Source organism: Crinia signifera, chromosome 6, assembly GCF_055691185.1.
Source record: "Crinia signifera chromosome 6, ASM5569118v1, whole genome shotgun sequence".
NCBI lineage: Eukaryota > Metazoa > Chordata > Amphibia > Anura > Myobatrachidae > Crinia > Crinia signifera.
The window spans coordinates 228,728,235-228,747,446 of record NC_139222.1 but is presented as its reverse complement, the minus strand read 5'-3'; the positions used below and the strand labels follow the sequence as shown (position 1 = coordinate 228,747,446).

At 45.8% G+C, this 19,212-nt stretch overlaps 1 long non-coding RNA gene across 1 annotated transcript; it reads right to left on the bottom strand.

Annotated features, from left to right (window-relative positions):
- Nucleotides 1-1,942: 1,942 nt before the first annotated feature.
- Nucleotides 1,943-4,133, bottom strand: LOC146007230 (uncharacterized). The gene is made up of 4 exons (XR_014444291.1): nt 3,767-4,133; nt 3,603-3,668; nt 2,486-2,590; nt 1,943-2,197 (listed from the first exon to the last, which is right to left on the bottom strand). It is a non-coding gene; the product is annotated as an uncharacterized LOC146007230 (long non-coding RNA).
- Nucleotides 4,134-19,212: the final 15,079 nt, after the last annotated feature.

Below are 19,212 nucleotides of genomic sequence, written 5' to 3'. Positions count from 1 at the left end.
GGTCAACTCCTCTACGATGGCTTCCCACTCTTCTAACGCTGGTAGGGAACCAAAATCAGAAAGTAAATAAATTTGATTAGTAACTATTTTTTTTTTACAGCAACACAGTGTCAATACAAACACACCTCCAACCCCAGCCCTCTCTCTGCTATTGGACACTCAAGGCCTATCAAGCGAGCCTTGCACTATAACCACTATGACACCCACACCACCACGACACCAGTCTAAAAACTGGCATTTGAGCGAATAGCAGCTAACTCTTGTTTCAAGGCATTTAGGGTGCCTTAATATTGACAGCCAAATAGTTGGGCTTTCTCCTTTACCCGAAACACCAGAGGCTACTCCCCTAACCCCCTTACCAGTCGCTTCCTCATGCCCATATTCACCACCACCCATCCCAGCATCCTCCTCACAACTGCCTAAATCATCCAGCTACAGCCACCTGTATATGTCATTACTGCAGGGAGACCAGGAGGGTGACATTCTATGGGATGTGATAAATGCGCATGTTATTTTAGCGCACCACATCGCCGCTATTCGCCCTTTTTGAAATCACATTTTTCAGTCATAATTCACATATTTAATGTGATGTGCTTTGGAGGCTGAAAAGTGCGAAGTGTTGCGATTTGCGGCGAAGTGGTGCGATTTTAAGTAACAAAAAAGTGCGATTTCTTCCGCCGGTCATGTGCGAGTTTTGGACCAACCGGAGTGCGATTTACAAAACTGTCTCCGCATGAGTAAGAACCCCCCAACCTTTTGGCCCACCTCTGTCCCCTCCATTATGCATCACACCCCCTATATAAAGGGCCATTGGCGCCATTTCACTCTTTGATAGGAAGTAAGGAGCATGGAGAGGAGCAGTGGCAGTGTGAGTAGAGGAAGAGGTGTTGGTGGCAGAGTGAGGAGTGGCAGAGGGAGCAGTGGCAGAGTGAGGAGTGGCAGAGGAAGCAGTGGCAGAGGGAGCAGTGGCCGAGGGAGCAGTGGCAGAGGGAGCAGTGGCAGCAGCCAGCCAAGTGGGAGAGCCAGCAGTGTGGCAGGCAGCATGGCCACAGCAAGGCCAGCCCCAGACCAGGCCATCCTATAGCCAAGACCTTGACCATACCCCACAGCAGCTGCAGGAGGGCCACATGTCAGAGGTGGAGGAAGATGGAGGTGAGGAGGAGGAAGACACTGGCATGGAGGAGGAGGGGTACATGGCTGGAGTAGAAAATGAGGAGGAGGAGGTGGAAGCTGGCCGCACAAAAAGTGGCCGGAAGGTCAGATTTTCATATGAGGAAAATGCTGCACTTGTCCGGGCTATCATGCCAGTGTTTGACTGTTTACTTGGCAAATCTCACCACAAGACCACTGCACAGCGCAAAAGGGCTATGTGGAAGGACATCACCCAGGCGGTGAACGCTGTCAGTCAGCACAAGCGCCTGGTGCGCAATGTAAAAAAGAGATTCGACGACATCAAAAGGCAGTTGAAAAGTAAAATGGCCATGGAGTTGGAGGAGGCCACCAAGACTGGAGGAGGAAGCCCCACCACTGTGTGCTACACTTCGTATGAGGTGAAGTTGAAGCGCATCATACCCCCTGAGGTCCTGCCTGGCATGCACGTGGCGGATACCGATAGGCCGCAAACGCCATCTAGAGCTGGTAAGTGTGACCCCATGCAATCTTAAACATACATGCCAATGTTTTATAACTATAATGTTCACTTGTATTGTTATGCTAAGTAAAGTGCTGCTGTGGAACTACATAGCCTAGCAAGGTCATGCACAAGAAATTGCCTGCTCCTACTTTCAAATTGCTCATAATGCTGGCCCTTGTACTTCCACAACTGCTCATATTGATCAACACTGTAACATTCTTTCTAGCAGCCTAACATGTATGTGGCCAAAAACACAGAGGTGTACTGGTGGTTAAGCTGCCATGACTACATACCACAGATTATCCAATAGTTGTCATGTGTCCACTAATTTAATAATCATTTTACCAAATAATAGTGTTAAAAAAAAATAAAAAAAATGGTGGTGAATAAATAATGCAGTCCTTATCCAAAGGAAGTATTGTCCATTATAGTCATTTGAATGCATGGTTTTTGTAAATGCTTATCCATTGTAAGGTCCATAATGGCTGCCCATCTTTCCTTGTACAGATTGTCCATCCCGAAGTGCTGCGGCATCCAAGACAAGAAGGCCCGTTGCTGCAGAATCTGTGGAAGCAGGTAAATGAACAAAAAACATGCCATTACACATACAGTACACACACCCATGTCACATCAACAATATCTCACACTACATTCATCTCCTGCTGCTACATTGCAACGGAAATGAATGTCATCTGAGCTAGGCATGTGACATATTATTAATGTCAATGTTACATGCTGTATCCGGGTACATGTGTAAGTACATAACACCCCTAGGTATGTGCGTCCAGCATCTCAAGCCCTTTCTAAAACAGTATAGATGACAGTCTGGCCTATATATGCATCAGTACTTACCTCTTCATCTGTATCCACAGGTGCTATACAACTAGGGACCAACCAAACTGATTCTTCAATAATGCTGTTAGACGAAATGGACATCATTCTTGAACCGGTCGAGACCTTTGCGGCAGAGGAAGAAATACAGACCTCATCACAGAGTGATCTTCCCCCAAGTGGGGTGTCTCCCAACCCACCCCCACCCGCAAACACACCCCATACAGCAGCTTCTGCTTCCCAAGTAGCTAACTCCTTGGTCAATTTCAAGGACAAACAGATAGAATTCATGGCCTCCCAAAGCCTGCAAATAGGTAACATTCAGGGGTACATGCGTGACACGTTTCTTCAATTACGCAAAATTGCACGTAGTGTACGGGTAGGTGTAGGCACTCATGTGCGCATTGCTAACAGCATTGACACCCGTTTTGCAGATTTAACTTCTGCTGTAAGGGAACAGAATAGCCATATTGGCAGCCTGGCGCAAAGTATAGCTGCACTAAGCCAATCATGCACAGCGCAGACCAATGCCTTAATAGGTATGCAGGCCCAACTACAGCAGCTGGAAGCCAATGTGGGAGGTGGCGCAGCATCAACCCTCAGCAGTGTATCCAGCACCCCAATAAGTGGCTCCCCCACTTCCCCACCCCGTCGGAGTGTTAGGACCCGTGGTGGGCTTGGTGCAGGTTCTAGAAGTGGTGTAGGGTTGCCTGATGCTGGGAGAAGGTAGCTCATATATATGTTTGTTAATTTTGTAAAATCCAATACATCTTGTAACATGGCCCCACAGTTGTTATGTTTCACCTGCAAAAATGCAGATTGCGTCTGACAAAGTAGGCAGAAGTAAAAATGTCTAACCGCATACCATTGTGTTTGTGTATTTTTCTAAAAACCAATTATTGTGTCAATTATAACATATTGTAATGGTATATGACAATGGGATTGCACTAAAGTAGTGTGGGGTTACTCCTTGGCCGGCAAAGGTTGTGGATCTACATATTCCAGCAGGCTCTGACACTCATGGTTTGGACTGTAATGGTTGTAGTGTGTCAGGGCATGCTGGCACGTGTAGTTCCACGACACCAGTGAGCCATGTTTGACTGCAAACTTCATTCATACATGTATCAAATGTACTTACAAGCTAGATACCAGCAAGGGATAGGTCAGCACCACCATCTGCATCCGTTGGGCTCTGTGTATTAGGCTAAATGTGGGTGGAAGCAGATGGTATTGGTCACAAATTTGTTAATGAGTACACTTACAGCACAGGTACATTTTGGAGTACAGGGCACATGTGCTTACCAGAAAAGTAATGGCTGATGATGTGTGTGCGCACCAGATTCCCCCTCTGCGTACCCCTCACTACCCGAGGTGTGGTAGGTTGGGCTTCCTGCACGACTGCTGCATGTTCCTCCTCCACATAGGCAGGTTGGGACAGGGCTATGTTGTGCAGCATGCAGCAAGCCTGGATGATCATCACTACTTTGGCAGGGTGGTAAAGCAGTGTACCCGACGACCTGTCCAAACACCGGAAGCGACTCTTCAAAACGCCAAATGTGCGCTCCACCACATTGCGGGTTGCAATGTGGGCTTCATTATACCGGTGCTGTGCAGGGCCCTCTGGGGTGCGCAAAGGTGTCATGAGCCAGGAAACACAACCATATCCTGAGTCACCTAAAACACAGATAGGAAGTGATTGCCTTACATGGGAAGGTATGTGTTTCTTTCAAACAGGACACACTGGTAGAAGAGCAATATGCTTGTGAAACAGGAAACACACACATTAGAGCTGGTACAAATAAGGACAGACAGGGTAATATGTAAAAAGGTACTTACCTAGTAGCCAGCCCTCTGGCATTTGGTGGTCGGTAAATCTGTTCCAGAGGGCTGAGTGTCTCAGAATATAGGCGTCATGGCAGTTTCCCAGAAAGCCTGCGACAACACTCAGGATTTTCAAGTGAGCATTGGATACAACCTGCACGTTCAGGGAGTGCCGCCCACGCCTATTGACGTAGACATGGCTCCGCACGTGCGGTGCCCTAATCCCAATGTATGTGCAGTCTATAGCTCCCAGCACGCGAGGGAATGCTGAGAGTCTATAGAAAGCCAAATTGTGGTCCTGCCACTCCTGCTCAGAACTGGGGAATCTGATGTATGTGCACCACAATTTCTTTAAAGCAAGTAACACTTGAGTAAAATGCTTAGAGAAAGTGGCCTGTGATACCCCCAAGGCCCATGAGGTCACAGACTGAGTGGAGCCTGTGGCCAAATAGTAGAGGGCACACATTAATTTGTGCAGGCCAGACACTGCATAGTTGCCTCCACCAAAAGGGTCCAAATCATCTCTCACCTGCTCATATAAGTCCAACAGGTTAATGCGATTCAGCCTAAACATCCCCACAACCTGTTGATCCGAGAGGGAGTCCAGGTACAGCCGAGCACGATACATACGTGGGGTACGCAGTAGTCGGGGGGCTACCTGGATCTGGCGCGCAGCTTCCTCCCTCCTGCGCAGCTCCTCCAAATGGGCCACATCACAGATAAGCAACTCCAAACCACTCTGCAAAATCTCCATGTCTCAAACCCTCACAGGTGTCCTTAATGATGTTGGGGTTTATGTAGGGGTGTTTGTGAGTGAAAATGAGGGCACCTGTGGTGAAATTAACCATGTGTGCACTTGACCAAAATGAGTTCTGGGCCATATCGCCAAACAGAACCTGGTCTGAAATAAGTGCGATTATTAGACACCTAAAAAGTGCGATTTGAGAAACCGCATTGCATTAAATAAGCGATTTGTATACTTTTCTGTACGAAAACATCTGGATGCGATATAAATGCGAATTAATCTCGCACTTCTGGTCCGCATGCGTTAACGCACATAATATGCGATTTCAGTCCCTTAGCGCATCCTATTAAATAGGCGATTTGACAGAAAAATGCGGTCGCCATTTTGTTGACTAATTAACGCCAAAAAACGCAAATCTCATCCCATAGAATGTCACCCCAGGAGTCTTTTAAAGACTTATAACCAAGTTTTGCACAATTTTTTCCTTTCCCAATAGGTATGGAGCAGTATGACAGATTGTGTCTCTGGAGCAGATATGTAAGACATTGCATTTGCACCTTGCACTACGTGTACCTGAGCCTTTAAATATCTGTCACACCGTACCATCCCTATTGGGGAAGTTAAAACTGGATGATACAAAATGTTTACATAGTTTTTTTCTATTTTTTTGCACCCTTTCTATATTTTGTAATGATAAAAAAACCTTTTAAGTGTGTCCAAGGCAAAAGTATTAATACTGTACAAAAGTTTTTTTTTTAATTTACAATAAGTGTGTGGTGTATTTGTCCTTACCTTGCAAAACTGGTACTGCAGCATCATCAGACCTTGCTTTGCAGGTCTACAGGATGATGAGACCAAAAGCTTGCGGGTAGATGAGGGAACCAAACGTCAGGTTAGCCAGAGACCATCCTGTCGCCAGAAACCTCAGGGTCAACAGTAGCCGACATGGATTTTTTCACTTTGGTCCAGAATGTTGACACAGTTGCGTCGCTGCGTTCGCCATGCTTCGGGCATGTTGCCTAGCTATGTCCGGCACATGAAATTCTGTATGTCGGCACATGTCTACTCAAAAAATATGTGAAAAACCTATGTTGACCTTGTGACTGTTGACCTTCCCAATGTTGACCTAATGGTTGTATCAACCTTTTGACCCTGTGGACCTTTTTCAGATGTCGACCTTCAGTAGTCAACCCATTGTATGTCGACTATAATAGTGTCAACCTAACGACCGTATACCTATTGGGAAGCCCTTTGCCAGAGAGACTTAATGATACCTTTAGCCAGATGGCTTTGCTAGATGATAGGGAGAATTACATAGTGCCAGATCAATGGGATTTCTTACTATGGCCCTTATTCTGGTTGGTGCGGTAATATCCGCGTACGTTCGTGCCGCCGATGTTTTGTGTCTGCGCATGTGCAGAGGCGTCTCTGTGCATGTGCGAGCGGGGCGTACGGCCAAATCCCGCATGAAATGTGAACACTCCGAACAGGGGGTGGAGAGGGGCGTGAAGGCCTATTTGGGCTCATTACCATATGCATAAGCCCCGCGTTTCATGGGCGTTCCCATGCAAACGCTGGGCGTACGTATGGTAATGCAGTCGTGACGCACGTGTAGGGGGCGGACATATGACATCGCCGGATGTCAGCTGCCCGCCCAGATCCCTGCTTTTGCACGGAAAAATGTCCGTGTGGTCTGAGGTTGCGGGAGCTGGTGGACCACTCGGTCCTGCATTCGATGGTCTGCGACCATCGAATGATGGGGGAGGTTCCCTGAGATGGAGGAGGCGTATTCCATGAAAAATACACGTGCGGTCCGTTCGGCCAGCTTCTTACCGCGTACGGACGGAGTTGGCGATCCGTATGGAAGGCGGGGTTTCGCACGCACGGTCCTGGCCGCATATTCGGATCGGCCGCACCGATCAGAATAAGGCCCTATATAACATAGGCCTGACATAGTACCTAATTTTCAGTTTTACATCTTTAAATCTTAAATTAACCCTTATAATAGTTTAAGGAAATGCTGTGAGCAAATACATCAACACAGATGTGAATGTGAAACGTTTCAATCATGATTCACTGGTGGGTTTCAGGATAATTAACATTTTTTTTTTTGGCACATTCAATGCGCCAACTGATTAAAACGCACTGAATTCCATTCAACCATTTATGCTAAAGGTGTGTGCCAAGATTTATTTTTTCTCTGTACATTAACTGTGGCACTTGTACCACTCACACTGAAAGGGAAAAAAATTGTACATGCGATGAAAGGGCCCCAGCACAAACTGGCTTTTATCCTGACAGGAAGTGGGAGCAGTGAAAAGATCAGCGCAGAACATTGCAGTGGGTGGATTTGCACCAGTAATCAGGTTTAAGATCATATTGCAGTGAAGTCAGCATCTGGTTTAAGGTATATAGACTAATTAGGCCAGGTGGTTCCTGTGAGTGGAGGAGGGGAGAGACAGGGCTGGAGGAGAGGAATATAAGATGTATAAATGCTTGCTTGACTGCAGAGAAAATTCATCTGTGTTCCCTCAGCAGGTCAGATGGCAGTTCCACTTTATCATTTAAAGACAAAATAAAATGCTAACATGGGTGCTATGAATGACCTACAGCAAGATGAGGCATTTCAGAATTTGTCCTAAAATATATATTTTAAGATTTAACTCACTACTGGCATTGAAATGGTTATTTCTTTGCAACTTTGCAGCTGTTATTTTTTTACTTTTCAAATAAGGAATCTAAATATTTTTAGTGCCATGTCTTTACTGTAAAGGCCTCCAAAGGTCGATTAGTCAGTCCCGATTTCCTCTGCGTTCCCCGGGGGAGCTCGCTAAAATTTGGCACTTTATGTGTCATTTTTTTTTACATGTGATAAATCACATGCGATGTTAACCCTGGGGACAGCTGAATTTAAAAATCCTATTCAAACACTGGACGGCCACTGATAGAGCCAATCACTGCTGCCCCGTACACCGACCCCTGCTCGCTGCCAGTCGAACTACACTCCTCAAACAATGGATCATGTCCGCTGCATGCCGGACCCTGCTCCCTGCCTGCCCTCCCCGCACCCCGAACACCGGACCCTGTCTGCTGCACGCTGGATACCCCACCCGCTGCATGGGCAATACATCGCGGGTGCTTAGCATGCGAACGGGACCGGATCCGATTGGATGTCATACACTTGCGGTTTGAGCCGATGTCATTCCAATTCTCACCCCGATCCACAGGAATCGAGTGAAATCGGGCCCAAATCACGTATAAATATGGGGGGCTTAACATATGGGAGTGGATGTAGGGCCAAACCACATGGGTAATTGCATAATGCACGATATTTGTGATATCGGGAAACTACGCTGATTTTGCTGACTGCCTAACCCACTCATTATGTATACTCCTTATAAAATGGTGAGAAATTCAGAAAACAACAGTGATTCAGTATATGGGGCCAAAAAAAGCAAAAAGTCATTTTGGGTCTGGAACAAACTATATTGCTATGCACCGGTGACCAAATAAATTGATATTGTTTCTCTGCAGGGTAAATACTGTCTGCTTTTGCATGAAGCCCAGTAGACAGATTTATTTTTACACTGCAATTTAGATTTCAGTTTAAAAACACCCCATCCAAATCTTTTTTTGGTTTTCTAACAAAGCTGAATCAGATTCATGATCTAGTCCAGCTCTGCCACCTACATGTATGGTCACTTTGGGCACTGGAGTACGTAAGATTAATTATATGGCTGTGATTGTTTTTGATAATCAATGATAAGATTTTTAGAGACTGAGTAGTGTAGAGATTTCCTGCAATGGCTCTATGCTACATTTTAAATACATGTAGCTTAGGAGATCAAACCCTGTCGTAGATTAATGGATATATAGAAAAATTATTTGCTAATCCTATAGAAAGTTTAGAGAATTTGGGAAATGATCATGTGGAATAAAGAACAGATGAGATACATGTGCCTTAATTGCATAACATAACATTGAAACTCCAGAAGATCCTGATTTGCACGCAAGGCCTCTTGGATTATGAACAAGTTGCGCGAGGCTGCAAGAGCAATGTAGACCAATTATGGTCATTTCAGAGATGTCCAAATCTCAGTCATATCTCCTCTTGTGTCTCAGTGGGCCTGATTCAGAACTAATCGCTAATCTACCAAGTTGCAGATGACTGTGGTGGTGATTTAACACCGATTGGGAAGGGGCCTGCGTGTTTTTATGCATCTGCAGACCCCAGGAACGAACGGCTTTGGCGAGTTATACACTCCGGGCAGTTTGTTATGGGAAGGGAGGGCTGGGGAAGGACAGGGGCGGAAACTAATTGTTCTACCTTCCGGAGTTCTGCTGTCACTTTGATCTGGACAAACAGCCATACACTAGAGAGGAGCTGCCATTTGGATCCCTTTGTGAAATAACCTCTTTGGATCCCCACCTCCAGCGGCATCCAGCACCCAAAGACTGTAGACTCTAATGTGATGGGAACATTTCTTTCTGGTTCGTGCAGGTCTAACCCCAATTTTGGTCCTTACATATACATATACGTACCAGGCTTGCCTGCCATCTTAGCCTGCATCTCAAGCATGTCAGCTGAAGCATGAGTTTGACTGGAGAGAAGTTTTAAAACCATCTCATCTACTATTTTACAGGTACATGAATCTCATTTTGAACATCTGATGCTTTTCATTTAAAGAACATTCTGTATTGTAAACTGTTTTGTTACTGGGAGCCTGCATCTTCCCCCACCATTAATTAGCTTGCTGATCAAATGGTTCAAACACCAGCCACACCCCTGTACCAGCTGACCCAAACTTTCCTTTAAAATTGGAAATATTTGGAAGCCTGCTCAAGGCTTGCCTGCCATCTTAGTCTGCATCTCAAGCATGTCAGCTGAAGCATGAGTTTGGACTGGAGTTGGACTTACACCCGCACATTGCACCATTTTATTTTTATTTTTCACCAATTACCAGTTCTCTTCCAGCCTCTAAGCTGATGAAAGCTATGTATAACTTATTTTGTCTACTGTTTCTTTATCATTATTTGTACCATGTACCTCCACCCCCACTGTTTGCAAAGCCTGTATGCTGTACCATCACTAGTTGCACACCCTGCCAGCAATAAGCTGGCAGGGTGTTATTATTTTTACTGCTGCCTTTGAGCAGCATGATCAAGATGGTGCCGCAAATGGCTGCCTAGGAACTGTGCCACTCAGCCATATGTACCCCTGTGTCTCGCACACTGCATAGCAACCTAAAACTGTACTGTCCCTGCTTAACTGTTACCTACCTGGCTGTTCCAATGACCAGTGGCACCGCTGATGGCTGCCTAGGTGCTGTGCAGCTCAGCAAATATATGTTCCCTGCGTCTACATTCCCCAGGGCACATCGAGCATATACCTGTATATGTTATGTATATCTGTACTGTTACTGTTTTGAGTACTTGCACATGTGCGCTACAATCTATATGCATGCGCAGTCATTCGACAGTTTTGAGAGCCATAGGGGCAGGGGGAATTTAGCCGGATGAGGCGCAGCTCATCACTGTGACATTGGAGAGGTTGCACCACTGTGGCCATACATGTAGAATTAGGGTAGGGTTTAATATCCACAGGGGCTTCTGACAGAATTTAAAGACGTGAAGGCATATGGTGTCACTATGCTGCTGTGTGTCCTCCACCCCCGCGTGGCACTGTGTATCGGGGGCACTCACCGATTCCACGTCTCCTCTGGAGCGGCCACCGATTCCACGTCTCCTCTGGAGCCGGCTGGCGGGTCACCACTGGAGCTGCCACGGGATCTCCTCTGGAGCTGCCGTCGGGTCAGCGTTGGAGACCACAAGACTGACCAAATTACTCCTTTGTGTGCTAAAGATGTCATAACAGAAAGTGGAGGCAATTTGTGCATGGAAAGCAGATGGGGACTGGGGGTGGGCTGGAGAGTTTTTGGGCTAAAACTGTCACAACTCAAAGTGAAAGAACATTGCAGAAGCCGCCATTTTGAGGGGCTATAACTAGTTAAGTTACAAACCATATCAAAAGATTGCTAACTTACAGCCTGATTCAGGCTTGATCAGACAGGGATGAATTTGGCGCATGTGCAGACCCCTTATGCGTTCACACTGACAGGGAGCGGCAGCAGGGGAATGCCAAGCAGTGGAGTTGCCTGCTCGAGGCGGCCAGCTGACGTCACATGACGTATTCGGTGATCTGTGGCAGAGATTAAAGTCCCTTTGGGCTGACTTTTATTTCTGAAGGGGAGAGAAATCATTCGATGGTCGGCGACCATCAAATGATTTGTCTCCCCTTGAGCCACATGCAAGCGGATGTGTTCTCATACACATCCCCTTGCATGCTAGAGAAGGACTGCTGGTGGCGGGAGTGGGGCTGGTGGCGACAATGTCTGAATCAGTCCCTTACAGACTGGCATTCCTGTGGATTCAGAGGGTTCCTCAATGTTTTGCACACACTCGGAGCAACTCTGCACTTCACACTCAGGGGTAGATGTATGAACTTGAAGCAGTGATAAGGGATGAGAAGTGATAAAGTGCCTGGTACTTTATCACTGGCCAATCAGCTCCTGACTGTTAAGTTACAGGCTGGGTTTAATAAGGAACAGTCAGGAGCTGATTGGCCGGTGATAAAGTAGCAGGCACTTTATCACTTCTCCTCCCTTATCACTGCTTCACATACAGTACATCCACCCATCGCTCCTGCCTGCAACATGCTGCCAGTCTGTATAAAAGAGCCACTGGCCTTTCTCCAGAAAAAATGGACATTTTTCACCAAAGTTTGGGAATTTCACTGATTGTTAAATAACTCCTTTATTTAAGAATTTTTGTCCCCAGGAAGAAGGGGGGATTGAGCATAATATTGTAGAATCAGCATGTAAAAGATTTATTAAGCAATTGAGTGGTAGTGGTAAGAGATTGTCCAGAATATATGGTTTTTTTAACTCATACACTCAGAACGAAGAATTGCAGGTCCTTATGGACAAGTGGGCTGCAGATATCCCGCAGGTGACGGAGATAGTTTGGGGGAGGGCACTGGCAGTCCCGGGAAGGGCAACTACTTCAGTCCGAATACAGCAAGTACAATTCAACATCCTTCATAGGAGTTATTTAACCCCAGTCAGATTAAAAAAAATAGCAGGAACCCACTCTGATTGCTGTCCGAAATGTAGGGCGGAGGTAGGATCTTTTTGGCACCTCTTATGGGATTGCCATGTCATCAAGGAGTTTTAGGAGGTGGTGGCGGATAAGTTGGTGACGGTGGGGGTACCTCGAGGTTTCCTTACAGTGCTCAGCATGGTAATGGGCGTGTGGGAGAAGGATGATCCAAATGGGGATTGGAAGGATCTAGTGATTAATGTGTCAGCAATAGCGAAAGTCATCATCGCAAGGCAATGGATGGCTTCCTCGGGCCCAAATGTCACCGAATGGGTGAACTTAGTCAACAGCACGTGTGAACATGAGAGATATGTATATGCCTCCAGAGGGGCTCAGGTTAAATATGGGAAGATTTGGGGAAGATGGAGATACTCAAGGTTATTTAAAGCGGTAGCCCGGAATGAGGGCGAATGAGTGAGGTAAAGAGAGTTGTGTAAGGGATAGTTTTAGCACATTAAATAAGCACAATATGTTCATTTGGGTTAATGGGAGGTAACTTGTACGGGAATTAAGTGGGTATAATTAGTAATTAGAACTGAAAAAACGAAAAGATAAACACACTGGATGGGCTCTGGTATTGTGTGATAATATTAATATTACACAACAAACACGGATTAAATAAATAGGGACACAGATAGATAACACTGATAATTTTTATATTCAATAACCAACACGGATAAAATAATAAGTGACACGGATAATTAACTTGACAAATCATGGATGGAGGTTAGTAAAAAGAGTGGGGGGAGGGGGGGGGGATAATAGTAAAGAAAGTTGGGGGCAAAGGGGATTCACAAATAAAGAATAAATGATGTAATTAAAAATCATAGGCCCAATAGAAACTTCGTTCACATGTAGATATATCACGAGTTCAAGGCATGTTTGTAAGAATAGGATATTAGTCCACGATGCTTTTTTTTTTTTTTTTCTCTCTCTTGTCCCTTTTCCTTCGCTTTTTATTCTTACTCATTAAGGAATTGATTAAGGGCAAAAGTAGCTTAGTAAATACGGTAGGAACCGGGCTATCAAGAAATAAGAACTGGTGGGTAGGGGAATTCTCGAAGGAGTAGCATCAGGTAAAGAATAAATAGAAGTTGGTAAATATAATCCAGTATGAGCGGAATGGTAGAAAATAGTTGAAAGAAAGGCTAGAGCGGACATGAAAGGTCAGGGGTTTGTGTGGAGGGGGGGGGGGGGGGGGTTATATGTAATTTATGTAATTTATTGTTGTACCTTCATGAATGTAGTGATACCTCTTGTTGGTATATTGGTGTATAATCTGTGATATATATGGCTATTGTCATGTCGTTTTAAAAAATTTTTTTTATAAATAAAGACTCAATTAAAAAAAAAAAAAAAAGGTACAGGCTGGGTTTAATAAGGAACAGTCAGGAGCTGATTGGCCGGTGATAAAGTAGCAGGCACTTTATCACTTCTCCTCCCTTATCACTGCTTCACATACAGTACATCCACCCGTCGCTCCTGCCTGCAACATGCTGCCAGTCTGTATAAAAGAGCCACTGGCCTTTCTCCAGAAAAAATTGACATTTTTCACCAAAGCTTGGGAATTTCACTGATTGTTAAATAACTCCTTTATTTAAGAATTTATGTCCCCACGTTTGAAAGCAAAGTTTTTGAAAACAGATACTTAGCCATTAAATAGTCATTACTCTGCTCTGGGTAAATGAAATGAAGATTTATTGGTAACACTTATTTTGCAGAATGTACTTTTATAATCCTTCCTAGCGTGTCATTTATATATTTTATGTTATTGTCTAGGTTTTGCTGTGTTTTTAGTCAATGTTTTTCTCCCTCTAACCCTCTCGCTACATTATCTGGCCAATGCCACTCATCACATTAAGTGCCCCTTTTGTTATGGTTCCAAACAGTCTGAAATTAGAGACAGACAGGGAAAGTTTAAGTGAATGTATGTTATTGTTTTCTCTATTAGACGAGATTCTTAATGTCTTCTGCTGCTCTGTGTTTGGCATCAGGGGACATCCCAGCAGTTCGCTGTAATTGCAGTGTTTTCCTGCTCTATAGACATTCAAAAACTTTCAGTGTTATGTAAATATAGGGGTGATTCAGCAAGGTTTGCTATGCGCATACTTACCTACTTTCTGGCTACCCTTTCCACTAGAGGGCAGTCAGCTCAGGGGGGGGTGGGGCTAGTGGGAGTGAAAAAGGGTGGGATGGGGGAGGAGCCACATGAGTGGCTCCTTATTTGGGGGTGTGTCCAGAGCGAGCATGATGTTTTAGCCTCGCCGCCAATGTGCAATGTCATTTTGAAGGCATTACAATGCTGTGGGCGGAGCTAAAACATTGTGATTCACGTAATTTTACCCGCAGAGGGGAGGGGGGGCGCGGGAGCCAGGTGGGGGGGCCGGGAGGGCTATGCAGCACACATATGCTGCTTAGTGAGCCCATAGACACCGCCTGCCCCCCCCACCAAATCCCCTCAGTTCCATGCGACGGGATGTACGTGCATGTGGCCGTAGTAGAGCGAGAGAAATAATTTCATGGTCGTTGACCATGAAATTATTTCTCTCCCCTTCCGAAATAAAAGTCAGTCAACAGCATACTGACTGACATTTATTTCCATTGGAGCCCGACAAAGAGGGAGCGGGCACTGACGTCATGTGACTTCAGCTGCCCACCCCTGGCAGGCATCTGCCCACCTATGTTCCCAGGGGAATGACCAGTATTTTCATGGGGGACACCCATAAAACACTAGGCTACCCTTCTCCGATGGGTTAATATGCTGTATTTTCCCATGCCACATTGGAAACAGATGCATGCAGTCACGCAGCTAAAGAAGTACAAAAAATCCCAAACCTTGGAAAATAAAAAGGGAAAAAACTGAAGAAGCGTTTCAGATGCAGAGTGACAATGTCTGCAGCGGTTCCTGGTATTTGAACTCTGGGGTCCTGGTTTCATAATGTAAAATCAAGGACACTGTGAGACGAGAATGGATTAGTCTCATCTGCTCTCTCCCATTCATTTCCTGTCACAATAGAAGCGTCTAGCATTGAAGAGCGCAGAAAGTCATTCTTGATCTACATTTGTGCCTACGTTTGTGCTGAGCGCCAGCAGCTGTAAAACACCTCTTACATCTTGTACAGTGTGGTATGTCGACCGGTTCTGAATGTCATGGACATTGGGTCGACAAACATTATGTCGAAACACACTCAGGTCATTGCATACCTCCCAACTGTCCCTCTTTCCGCGGGAACGCCCGGGTTTTCGGGGACATTCCCGCAACCCGCCTGAGGCTGCCAGCCACCAGGGGCAGTTGAGAGTCCCCCCAGCCTGAAGAGAATAGACGCTATTCAGAGCTGCTGAGGGACGAAAAACGGGTGTGTGGCCTTAGGAGGCACCATACCCCCTTTTCACATGTGCTCGCGACTCCGCCACGGAAGTGTCCCGAGTGTGTGTGTGTGTGTGTGTGTGTGTGTGTGGGGGGGGGGGGGGGTGCAGAAGTTGGGATGCATGTAATTGTGGTTAAACTGTCAGCATGTTCATAATGTTGACATTTAATGTGCCAAACTATTTTTTGTTGATGCTTATTTTAGACCAGGAGTCCTCAAACTATTTTGCTCTGGGACCCCATCAAACAATAAAAATAACGCATGTTACTGCAGAAGGTCATCACGTCACATGTGTACTCAGCAGACAGCACATACATGGCAGCATTGTGGAGGCACAACATGATGGGAGGAGTCTAACATAACAGACAATCCAACAGATGTTTCAGACTCCTTGAATCACTGACTGAGATTATAAAAGTCATCAGCCTGATGGTCAGCAACATGGAGTCGCGACCCCATGCTGAGAAGGTCGGTACCCACTTTGGGGTCAGGACCCACAGTTTGGGAACCACTGTTTTAGACTAACGCTATCCAGTTATACTACTGGTGCATAATTCCAGTCCAGTGATACTACTGGTGCATAATTCCAGTCCAGTGATACCGGGGGCAGATCCAGGATAAAATGAAAGGGGGGGCACCATGATTAAAGAAGATTAGATGGGGGAGGGGTGGTGTTAGTGGTGCCAGTGTACATGCTAAGAGAGCGGCAGAGAGAGGGTGGGAATGGGATTAAAAATAGGCCCTGGCATTTAAAGTACGCAGGCCCACCATGGCGACAAAAGTGAAGGATGTAGTTGTGCACACGCCGAAGGCGTGCTCCGGAAAAGAGGGTGTGGCTACTCAACAGGGGGTGTGTCCTTGAGTGTAGTGTACAACTTCTACACATTATGCAACAAAATACTAGACCCCATTATACTTGCCCCTTACACATGATGCCAAATGGAATGTGCAAAAATTCACATAATGCCACACAGATTGAGCCAAAATTTACATAATAACACACGGATTGAGCCAAAATTCACATAATGCCAAATGGATTGAGCCAAAATTAACATAATGCCACATGGATTGTGTCAAAATTCACATAATGCCACACGGATTGAGCTAAATTCATAAAATGCCATATGGATTGAGCCAAAATTCACATAATGCCACACGGATTGAGCCAAAATTCAGATAATGCCACACGGATTGAGCCAAAATTCACATAATGCCACATGGATTGAGCCAAAATTCACATAATGCCACAGGGATTGAGCCAGAATTCACATAATGCCACACAGATTAAGCCAAAATTCACAATACACTTCATAAACAAGGACATTGTCCACCAAAGGCGCGCATTAAACATTTACACCATAATGTCCTTTACATGTTAAGTTACACGCCATTATGTCCATTATGTATTATGCCAAACACCATAATGCCTGTTAAAAATTATGCTACATAAGTGCTGCTTATCTACATGCTCATTGCCAAGGGTTCCATGCTCATTGCCAGAGGTTCCATGCTCATTGCCATGTGGGATTACATGCTCATTGCCAAGGGGGAATACTTGCTCGCGGTAAATGGTAGACAGCCACCGCCAGGCAGAAGTGATAGCCACTGACAGTGGCAGAGCCTGGCTGTATTCAGAGCACTGCAGGTTCCGGCTATTTGAAATAATACCCCTTTCACACCAGAAAATGCATTCCCAGGTTGGCCCCTTTTACACCAGCCTAGTCCCTGCATTTTCTGGTGTGAGGGGGAGAGAAAACTACCCCTCCCCCCTTTAACCAGTTATCTCATTTAACCGGCTATATCTTTGGAACCAACTGACCCATTTACATGAGACAAGTATCATATTGAAGAACTTTTGAGTGGGCTTTGAATGATTTTGGTCCAGTGAAACTGGAACGTTTGGTTCCAGAATAATCTGCCCTCAAAGAACATGAACAGCCATGAAATTACATTTTAAAAATAAAAAAATAGGTTTACAAGCAATATCTCTGGAACCAATTGACTGATATGGACCAGCCTGGTATCATATTGAAGGCCCAGAGATTTGGAATTGAATGAAATCAACCACAAGCTTCTGTGATGCCAGCGGGGAACTGGCAGCCGTCGGAGCCAGGTGGGGTCGGAATTGACGGGTCCCATATTATCCTATGGGGAAAAAATGTTACAGATTTGCCAGGCGATATCTCTGGTTCCCGGGGGGCTAGAGTCACGGGGCTGGACTCGTTGGAAAGCCCTGGTCTCCCTGAATCTGCCACTGAGTGATACTACTGGTGCTTAATTCCAGTCCAGCGATACTAGATGGGCTACGTGTTTGTCCCACCCACTTGTGTCCCTTAGTATCGTCATCCAGCTACCTCGGTACAACCTTTTGGCTTAAAAACAACATTGTGAGGTGTGAGGTGTTTAGGATAGACTACAAATGAGTGTAAATTAATGTTATTGACGTTAATAATAGCGTAGGAGCAAAAAAAAAGATTTTTGCAGTTTTTATGTTTTTTTTTAAAAATAGCACAGCTGGAGATACAGATACATAAAATGTCCTCAGCAATTATGTCTGCCACTTTTATATATATATATATATATATATATATATATATATATATATAGTCCACTGGTGCTGCTAGTGCCTGCACTGAATAGAGGCTGCCAGTACCTACTTAGTCCACTGGTGCCACTGCCAGAGCTACTGCCTAGTGCCTACCTAGTAGTACCTACCTAGGCTATTATATTTAATTAATAAATATTTAATAAATAATACCTGTCCTGCAGTGCTGTGATAAATTCCAAGGTACTTGTTTCCTAGCACGGCGCCCCCGATTTTGATCGAAGTGCATCTTATGCAATGGCATAACATGCAATTTAGCGGCATGCGATGCAATTCGATTTTTAATTGTACAAGCACCCTAATGGGTGCTTACAATGTTAAATGCACCCCCATTGTCACCGCCACCCCCACTATCAACGCCAACCTGAAGTGTGGCGAGCGCAGCGAGCCCGCAAGGGGCTGCGGTACGTGTCCTCCGACCTTTTCATACCCCCAATATCCACGTCGGCGAGGAGTTGATTTCAGATAGTGTGGCGAGTGCAGCGAGCCACCGAGCCCGAAGCATGGCGAGCCCAGCGAGGGGATGCGGAATACAAGCCCGAAGCATAGCGAGCACAGCGAGCCCCGCGAGGGGACGCGGAATACGAGCCCGAAGCGTGGCGTGCGCAGTGAGCCCCGCGAGAGGACGCGGAATACATGTAAAGTAATCCGTGTGTGGCTCGCTGCCATCACCACACTATCTAAAATCAACTCCACGCCGACGTGGATAGTGTCCTCCGACCTTTTCATACCCCCAATATCCACGTCGGCGAGGAGTTGATTTCAGATAGTGTGGCGAGTGCAGCGAGCCACCGAGCCCGAAGCATGGCGAGCCCAGCGAGGGGATGCGGAATACAAGCCCGAAGCATAGTGAGCACAGCGAGCCCCGCGAGGGGACGCGGAATACGAGCCCGAAGCGTGGCGAGTGCAGTGAGCCCCGCGAGAGGACGCGGAATACATGTAAAGTAATCCGTGTGTGGCTCGCTGCCATCACCACACTATCTAAAATCAACTCCACGCCGACGTGGATAGTGGGGGTATGAAAAGGTCGGAGGACGCGTACCGCCACCCC